The sequence below is a fragment of the Octopus sinensis genome, linkage group LG16 (genome assembly GCF_006345805.1).
Source record: "Octopus sinensis linkage group LG16, ASM634580v1, whole genome shotgun sequence".
Taxonomy (NCBI): domain Eukaryota; kingdom Metazoa; phylum Mollusca; class Cephalopoda; order Octopoda; family Octopodidae; genus Octopus; species Octopus sinensis.
In genome coordinates this window covers 16,670,343-16,679,132 of record NC_043012.1, presented here as the reverse complement: position 1 = coordinate 16,679,132, position 8,790 = coordinate 16,670,343, and positions in this window count along the sequence as shown.

The following is an 8,790-nucleotide window of genomic DNA, read 5'->3' as shown; positions in this document are numbered from 1 at the left end:
GCGCTCAGAATATGGTAGGTGTCTGATGGAGGGTATGCGTTTGGTTGCACGTCTCTGATTCCAGGAGGTCAATGTTCTGAGCAAGATAGGGGTTCCAAACTGATGATGCGAATTCCAAGTGTGGTCGTACCATAGCTGTATACAGTTTTAAATAGATGGCTGGAGAGCGGCTAACAAAGGAGGATCTGACATTGTTCCATTTGAATAGGAAATTGACATCTGAGGAAGATTTGACTGCTATTTCTAGCAAGTCAAGCAACTATTTAGGGGATCTGACATTGGTAGTATAGAAAGATCTGAGGGAGATTTGACTGCTATTTCTAGCAAGTCAGGCAACTATTTAGTGGTTCTAAAATTGGTCCATTACAATAGTAAAGAGAGATCTGAGGGAGATTTAACTGATATTTCTGCAAGTCAAGCAACAATTTAGGGCATTGGTCCTTTAGAATACTAGAGAGAGATCTGAGGGAGATTGACTGCTGTTTCTAGCAACTCAAGCAACTATTTAGAGGATCTGACCTTGGTCCATTAGAATAGGAAAATGTGATCTGAGGGAGACTTGACTGCTAGTTCTTGCATGTCATGCAACAATTTAGGGGATCTGATATTGATCCATTAGAAAATACTGAGAGATTTCAGGGAGTTTTTGACTGCTATTTCTTTTGCAAGTTAAGCAACAATTCAGAGGATCTGACATTGTTACTTTAGAATAGAAAAGGTTGATATGAGGGCGATTTGAATGTTATTTCTAGCAACTCAAGGAACTATTTAGATGATCTGACGTTGGTCAATTAGAATAGAAAAGTGTTATCTGAGGGAGATTTGAAAGCTATTTCTAGCTAGTCAAGCAACTATTTAGTAGATCTGATATTGGTCCATTACAATAGAAAAGTGTGATCTGTAGGCGATTTGACTGCTATTTCTAGCAAGTAAAGCAACAATTTAGAGGATATGACATTGGTGCATTAGAATAGAAAAGTGAGATCTGAGGGCGGCTTCACTGCTATTTCTAGCAAGTCGAGCAACTATTTAGATGATCTGTCATTGATCCATTGCAATTGAAAAGTGTGATCTGAGGGAGAGTTGACTGCTATTTCTAGCAAGTCATGCAACTATTTAGGTCACTGGATATTGGTCCATTAGAAAGTAGAGAAAGATTTGAGGGAGATTTGACTGCTATTTCTAGGAAGTCAATGAAATATTTAAAGAATCTGACATTGTTCCATGGGAATAGAAGTGTTATCTGAGGGTGATTTGACTGCTATTTCTAGCAAGGCAAGCAACTATTGAAGGGATATGACATTGGTCCATTAGAATTGACAACTGTGATATGAGGGCGATTTGACTGATATTTCCAACATGTCAAGTACTTATTTAGAAAATCTGACATTGGTCCATTAGAATTGAAAATTGTGAACTAAGGGTTATTTGATTGGTGTTTCTAGCAAGTCAAGACACTATTTAGAGGATCTGATATTGGTCTATTAAAATTGAAATGTGTGATATGAGTGACTTTTGACTGCTATTTCTAGCAAGTCAGACAACTATTTGGAGGATCTAGCATTGGTCCATTAGAATAGAAAAGTTTGATGTGAGGTAAATATGTCTGTTGTTTCTATGAAGTCAAGCAAATATTTTGATGATCTCTCATTGGTCCATTACAATTCAAAAGTGTGATCTTAGGGCGATTTCACTGCTATTTCTAGCAAGTCAAGCAACTATTTAGATCAGGGGTGGGCAAACTACGGCCCGCCATAGGTTTTCATGCGGCCCGCCAAGAGGAATATTTCACAAAATTTCCTTTCAATCAATTGTGTGTTTATAGGTCTATAACCGCCTTTAATAATATTTTCACTTGATTTTTATAAATGAGGCCCGCCAAGGTTCCAAAGACGCACTGTGTGGCCCGCGATCAAAAAAGTTCGCCCACCCCTGATTTAGATGATCTAATATTGGTCCATTAGAATTGAAATGTCTAATCTTCGGGCGATTTGACTACTATTTCTAGCAAGTCAAGCAAATAATTAGAGGATCTGCCTATGTTTCTTTATAATAGAAAAGTGTGATAAGAGGGAGATTTGACTGCTATCTCTAGCAAGTAAAGCAACAATTTAGATGATCAGTTGTTGGTCCAATACAATTGAAAAGTGTGATCTGAGAAAGATTTGACTGCTATTTCTAGCATGTCAAGCAACTATTTAGATGATCTGTCATTGGTCCAGTACCATTGAAAAGTTTGATCTGAGGGAAATTTGACTGCTATTTCTAGCCACTCAGGCAACTATTTAAATGTTCTGTCATTGGTCCATTACAATTGAAAAGTGTGATCTGAAAGAGAGTTGACTTCTATTTCTAGCATGTCAAGCAACTATTTAGATGATCTGTCATTGGTCCATTACAATTGAAAAGTGTGATCTGAAAGAGAGTTGACTTCCATTTCTAGCATGTCAAGCAACTATTTAGATGATTTGTCATTGGTCCATTACAATTGATCTGAGGGAGATTTGACTGCTATTTCTAGCAAGTCAAGCAACTATTTAGATGATCTGTCATTGGTCCATTACAATTGAAAAGTGTGACCTGAGAAAGATTTGACTGCTATTTCTAGCAAGTCAAGCAACTATTTAGATGATCTCTCATTGGTCAATTACCATTGAAAAGTTTGATCTGAGGGAGATTTGAATGCTTTTTCTAGCAAGTCAAGCAACTATTTAGATGATCTGTCATTGGTCCATTACAATTGAAAAGTGTGATCTGAGGGAGATTTGAATGCTTTTTCTAGCAAGTCAAGCAACTATTTAGATGATCTGTAATTGGTCCATTACAATTGAAAAGTGTGATCCGAGGGAGATTTGAATGCTTTTTCTAGCAAGTCAAGCAACTATTTAGATGATCTGTCATTGGTCCATTACAATTGAAAAGTGTGATCTGAGGAGATTTGAATGCTTTTTCTAGCAAGTCAAGCAACTATTTAGATGATCTGTCATGGTCCATTACAATTGAAAAGTGTGATCTGAGGGAGATTTGAATGCTTTTTCTAGCAAGTCAAGCAACTATTTAGATGATCTGTCATTGGTCCATTACAATTGAAAAGTTTGATCTGAGGGAGATTTGAATGCTTTTTCTAGCAAGTCAAGCAACTATTTAGATGATCTGTCATAGGTCCATTACAATTGAAAAGTTTGATCTGAGGGAGATTTGAATGCTTTTTCTAGCAAGTCAAGCAACTATTTAGATGATCTGTCATTGGTCCATTACAATTGAAAAGTTTGATCTGAGAGAGAATTGACAGCTATTTCTAGCAAGTCAAGACACTATTTAGATGATCTGTCATTGGTCCATTACAATTGAAAAGTGTGATCTGAGGGAGATTTGATTGCTATTTCTAGCAAGTCAAGAAACTAGTTAGATGATCTGTCATTGGTCCATTACAAATGAAAAGTTTGATCTGAGAGAGATTTGACTGCTATTTCTAGCAAGTCAAGCAACTATTTAGATGATCTGTCATTGGTCCATTACAATTGAAAAGTGTGACCTGAGAAAGATTTGACTGCTTTTTCTAGCAAGTCAAGCAACTATTTAGATGATCTCTCATTGGTCAATAACCATTGAAAAGTTTGATCTGAGGGAGATTTGAATGCTTTTTCTAGCAAGTCAAGCAACTATTTAGATGATCTGTCATAGGTCCATTACAATTGAAAAGTTGATCTGAGGGAGATTTGAATGCTTTTTCTAGCAAGTCAAGCAACTATTTAGATGATCTGTCATTGGTCCATTACAATTGAAAAGTTTGATCTGAGAGAGAATTGACAGCTATTTCTAGCAAGTCAAGACACTATTTAGATGATCTGTCATTGGTCCATTACAATTGAAAAGTGTGATCTGAGGGAGATTTGATTGCTATTTCTAGCAAGTCAAGAAACTAGTTAGATGATCTGTCATTGGTCCATTACAAATGAAAAGTTTGATCTGAGAGAGATTTGACTGCTATTTCTAGCAAGTCAAGCAACTATTTAGATGATCTGTCATTGGTCCATTACAATTGAAAAGTGTGACCTGAGAAAGATTTGACTGCTATTTCTAGCAAGTCAAGCAACTATTTAGATGATCTCTCATTGGTCAATAACCATTGAAAAGTTTGATCTGAGGGAGATTTGAATGCTTTTTCTAGCAAGTCAAGCAACTATTTAGATGATCTGTCATTGGTCCATTACAATTGAAAAGTGTGACCTGAGAAAGATTTGACTGCTATTTCTAGCAAGTCAAGCAACTATTTAGATGATCTCTCATTGGTCAATTACCATTGAAAAGTTTGATCTGAGGGAGATTTGAATGCTTTTTCTAGCAAGTCAAGCAACTATTTAGATGATCTGTCATTGGTCCATTACAATTGAAAAGTGTGATCTGAGGGAGATTTGAATGCTTTTTCTAGCAAGTCAAGCAATTATTTAGATGATCTGTAATTGGTCCATTACAATTGAAAAGTGTGATCTGAGGGAGATTTGAATGCTTTTTCTAGCAAGTCAAGCAACTATTTAGATGATCTGTCATTGGTCCATTACAATTGAAAAGTGTGATCTGAGGGAGATTTGAATGCTTTTTCTAGCAAGTCAAGCAATTATTTAGATGATCTGTAATTGGTCCATTACAATTGAAAAGTGTGATCTGAGGGAGATTTGAATGCTTTTTCTAGCAAGTCAAGCAACTATTTAGATGATCTGTCATTGGTCCATTACAATTGAAAAGTTTGATCTGAGGGAGATTTGACTGCTTTTTCTAGCAAGTCAAGCAACTATTTAGATGATCTGTCATAGGTCCATTACAATTGAAAAGTGTGATCCGAGGGAGATTTGAATGCTTTTTGTAGCAAGTCAAGCAACTATTTAGATGATCTGTAATTGGTCCATTACAATTGAAAAGTTTGATCTGAGAGAGAATTGACAGCTATTTCTAGCAAGTCAAGCAACTATTTAGATGATCTGTCATTGGTCCATTACAATTGAAAAGTGTGATCTGAGGGAGATTTGATTGCTATTTCTAGCAAGTCAAGAAACTAGTTAGATGATCTGTCATTGGTCCATTACAATTGAAAAGTTTGATCTGAGAGAGATTTGAATGCTTTTTCTAGCAAGTCAAGCAACTATTTAGATGATCTGTCATAGGTCCATTATAATTGAAAAGTTTGATCTGAGGGAGATTTGAATGCTTTTTCTAGCAAGTCAAGCAACTATTTAGATGATCTGTCATTGGTCCATTACAAGTGAAAAGTTTGATCTGAGAGAGATTTGACAGCTATTTCTAGCAAGTCAAGCAACTATTTAGATGATCTGTCATTGGTCCATTACAATTGAAAAGTGTGATCTGAGGGAGATTTGATTGCTATTTCTAGCAAGTCAAGCAACTAGTTAGATGATCTGTCATTGGTCCATTACAAATGAAAAGTTTGATCTGAGAGAGATTTGACTGCTTTTTCTAGCAAGTCAAGCAACTATTTAGATGATCTGTAATTGGTCCATTACAATTGAAAAGTGTGATCCGAGGGAGATTTGAATGCTTTTTCTAGCAAGTCAAGCAACTATTTAGATGATCTGTCATTGGTCCATTACAATTGAAAAGTGTGATCCGAGGGAGATTTGAATGCTTTTTCTAGCAAGTCAAGCAACTATTTAGATGATCTGTCATTGGTCCATTACAATTGAAAAGTGTGATCTGAGGGAGATTTGAATGCTTTTTCTAGCAAGTCAAGCAACTATTTAGATGATCTGTATTGGTCCATTACAATTGAAAAGTGTGATCTGAGGGAGATTTGAATGCTTTTTCTAGCAAGTCAAGCAACTATTTAGATGATCTGTCATTGGTCCATTACAATTGAAAAGTTTGATCTGAGGGAGATTTGAATGCTTTTTCTAGCAAGTCAAGCAACTATTTAGATGATCTGTCATAGGTCCATTACAATTGAAAAGTGTGATCCGAGGGAGATTTGAATGCTTTTTCGAGCAAGTCAAGCAACTATTTAGATGATCTGTCATTGGTCCATTACAATTGAAAAGTTTGATCTGAGAGAGAATTGACAGCTATTTCTAGCAAGTCAAGACACTATTTAGATGATCTGTCATTGGTCCATTACAATTGAAAAGTGTGATCTGAGGGAGATTTGATTGCTATTTCTAGCAAGTCAAGAAACTAGTTAGATGATCTGTCATTGGTCCATTACAAATGAAAAGTTTGATCTGAGGGAGATTTGAATGCTTTTTCCAGCAAGTCAAGCAACTATTTAGAGGATCTGTCATTAGTCCATTACAATTGAAAAGTGTGATCTGAGGGAGATTTGACAGCTATTTCTAGCAAGTCAAGCAACTATTTAGATGATCTGTCATTGGTCCATTACAATTGAAAAGTGTGATCTGAGGGAGATTTGAATGCGTTTTCTAGCAAGTCAAGCAACTATTTGGATGATCTGTCATTGGTCCATTACAATTGAAAAGTGTGATCTGAGGGAGATTTGAATGCTTTTTCTAGCAAGTCAAGCAACTATTTAGATGATCTGTCATTGGTCCATTACAATTGAAAAGTTGATCTGAGGGAGAGTTGACTGCTATTTCTAGCAAGTCAAGCAACTATTTAGTGTATCTGTTATTGGTCCATTACAATTGAAAAGTTTGATCTGAGGGAGAGTTGACTGCTATTTCTAGCAAGTCAAGCAACTATTTAGTGTATCTGTCATTGGTCCATTACAATTGAAAAGTTTGATCTGAGGGAGATTTGACTGCTATTTCTAGCAAGTCAAGCAACAATTTAAGGGATCTGATATTGGTCCATTAGAAAGTAGAGAGAGATTTGAAGGAGATTTGACTCCAATTCCTAGGAAGTCAAGCAACCATTTAGAGGATCTGATATTGATCCATTAGAATAGAATGAGAGGGAAGTGACTGCTATTTCTAGCAGGTCAAGTAACTATTTAGAGGATCTGACATTGTTACATTAGAATAGAAAAGTGTGATCTGAGAGAGAACTGACTGCTATTTCTTGCAAGTCAAGCAATTATTTTTGTGATCTGATATTGGTCCATTAGAATAGTATGGAGAGATTTAAAGGAGATTTGACTGCTATTTCTAGCAAGTCAAGCACCTATTTAGAGGATCTGACATTGGTCCATTAAAATAGAGAAGTGTGATCTGAGGTCGATTTGACTGCTATTTCTAGCAAGTCAAGCAATGATTTAGAGTACGTGACATTGGTGCATTAGAATAGAGAAGTGAGATCTGATGGCGTTTTGACTGCTATTTCTAGCAAGTCAATAACTATTTAGATGATCTGTCATTGGTCCATTTCAATTGATGAGTGTGATCTGAGGGAGATTTGACTGCTATTTCCAGCAAGTCAAGCAACTATTTTGGTGATCTGAGATTGGTCCATTAGAATAGAAAAGTTTGATCTGAGAGATTTATTGTCATCCAATCAATGGACAGGATTCTATCATGTGATGTTTCTTACTTTCATTTTCTGTATCATTTAAGCTTACATCAGTTCATCCAACAAGACACCTTATGGACTCTATCAGGTGACGTTAGATATACATTGACCCGTTGTGGATTTACTCATTTTACCATGGCACGCTGATCGTTCATTTTGCATAGACAATTGAAGTTACAGTTAGCCATTTTCTACTTTAGCTTGGAATTGTTACAATATTTTCTTCCCTTTCGTTAGCAACCCGGCTCTGGCTCTGAGTACAAATGTCTTGTTTTCATAAGTTTTGAATTAAAATCTTCCACCAAACCTTAGTCACAATTTACGTTTGTAACACTAGCTTAATGATAACTAAGTTATTTTACTAAATTCTTTGTTATATTTAAAGTAATTGAGAGAAGCACAGAGAATCTTAAAATAAATACAGTAATGAAAGGGTTAATAAATTTATTATCTGAGCACAATATCATTATTTGTCTTATAACAGAAAGAGTGGGAAGGTAGGCATCAAAATGACAAAGATGATACTTTTCTTTATCTATTGGGATTTGAATTAGAATTATATTTTTAATAAAAACAACCTTTAAACTTTTTCAATTGACCCCAAAATCATTCTGTCTTCAGTAGTGAAGAAACATCTATATATTTCAAATTAAGGCGGCAAGCTGGCAGAAACGTTAGTACGTCGGGCGAAATTCGTCTGCTGTTACGTTTTGAGTTCAAATTCCGTCGAGGTCGACTTTGCCTTTCATCCTTTCGGGGTCGATAAAGTACCAGTTACGCACTGGGGTCGATGTAATCGACTTAATCTGTTTGTCTGTCCTTGTTTGTCCCCTCTGTGTTTAGCCCTTGTGGGTAGTAAAGAAATATATATATATTTCAAATTAAGAAATGCTAAAATTTTTTTTGATACTGGTGGCACGTAATAAGCACCATTCAAGCATGGGTTGATGCCAGTGTTGCCTGACTGGCTCCCTGTGCTGGTGACATATAAAAAGCACCGTCCAAATGTTGTTGAAGCCAGTGCTGCCTAACTGTTTCCCATGCTGGTGACATGTAAAAAGTACCAACTACACTTTCTGAATGGTTGGCATTAGAAAGGGCATCCAGCTGTAGAAATCTTGCCAGATCAGATTGGAGCTTGGTGCAACCTCTGGTTCACCAGTCCTCAGTCAAACCGTCTGATCCATGCCAGCATGGAAAACGGACGTTAAACAATGTTGATGATAATGATAAAACAGCAATAAGCTTCCTAAAATGAACTGAAGCATTGTATCTATCATCATCAGCTCTTAGTGATTAATGAACAACTAATGAATT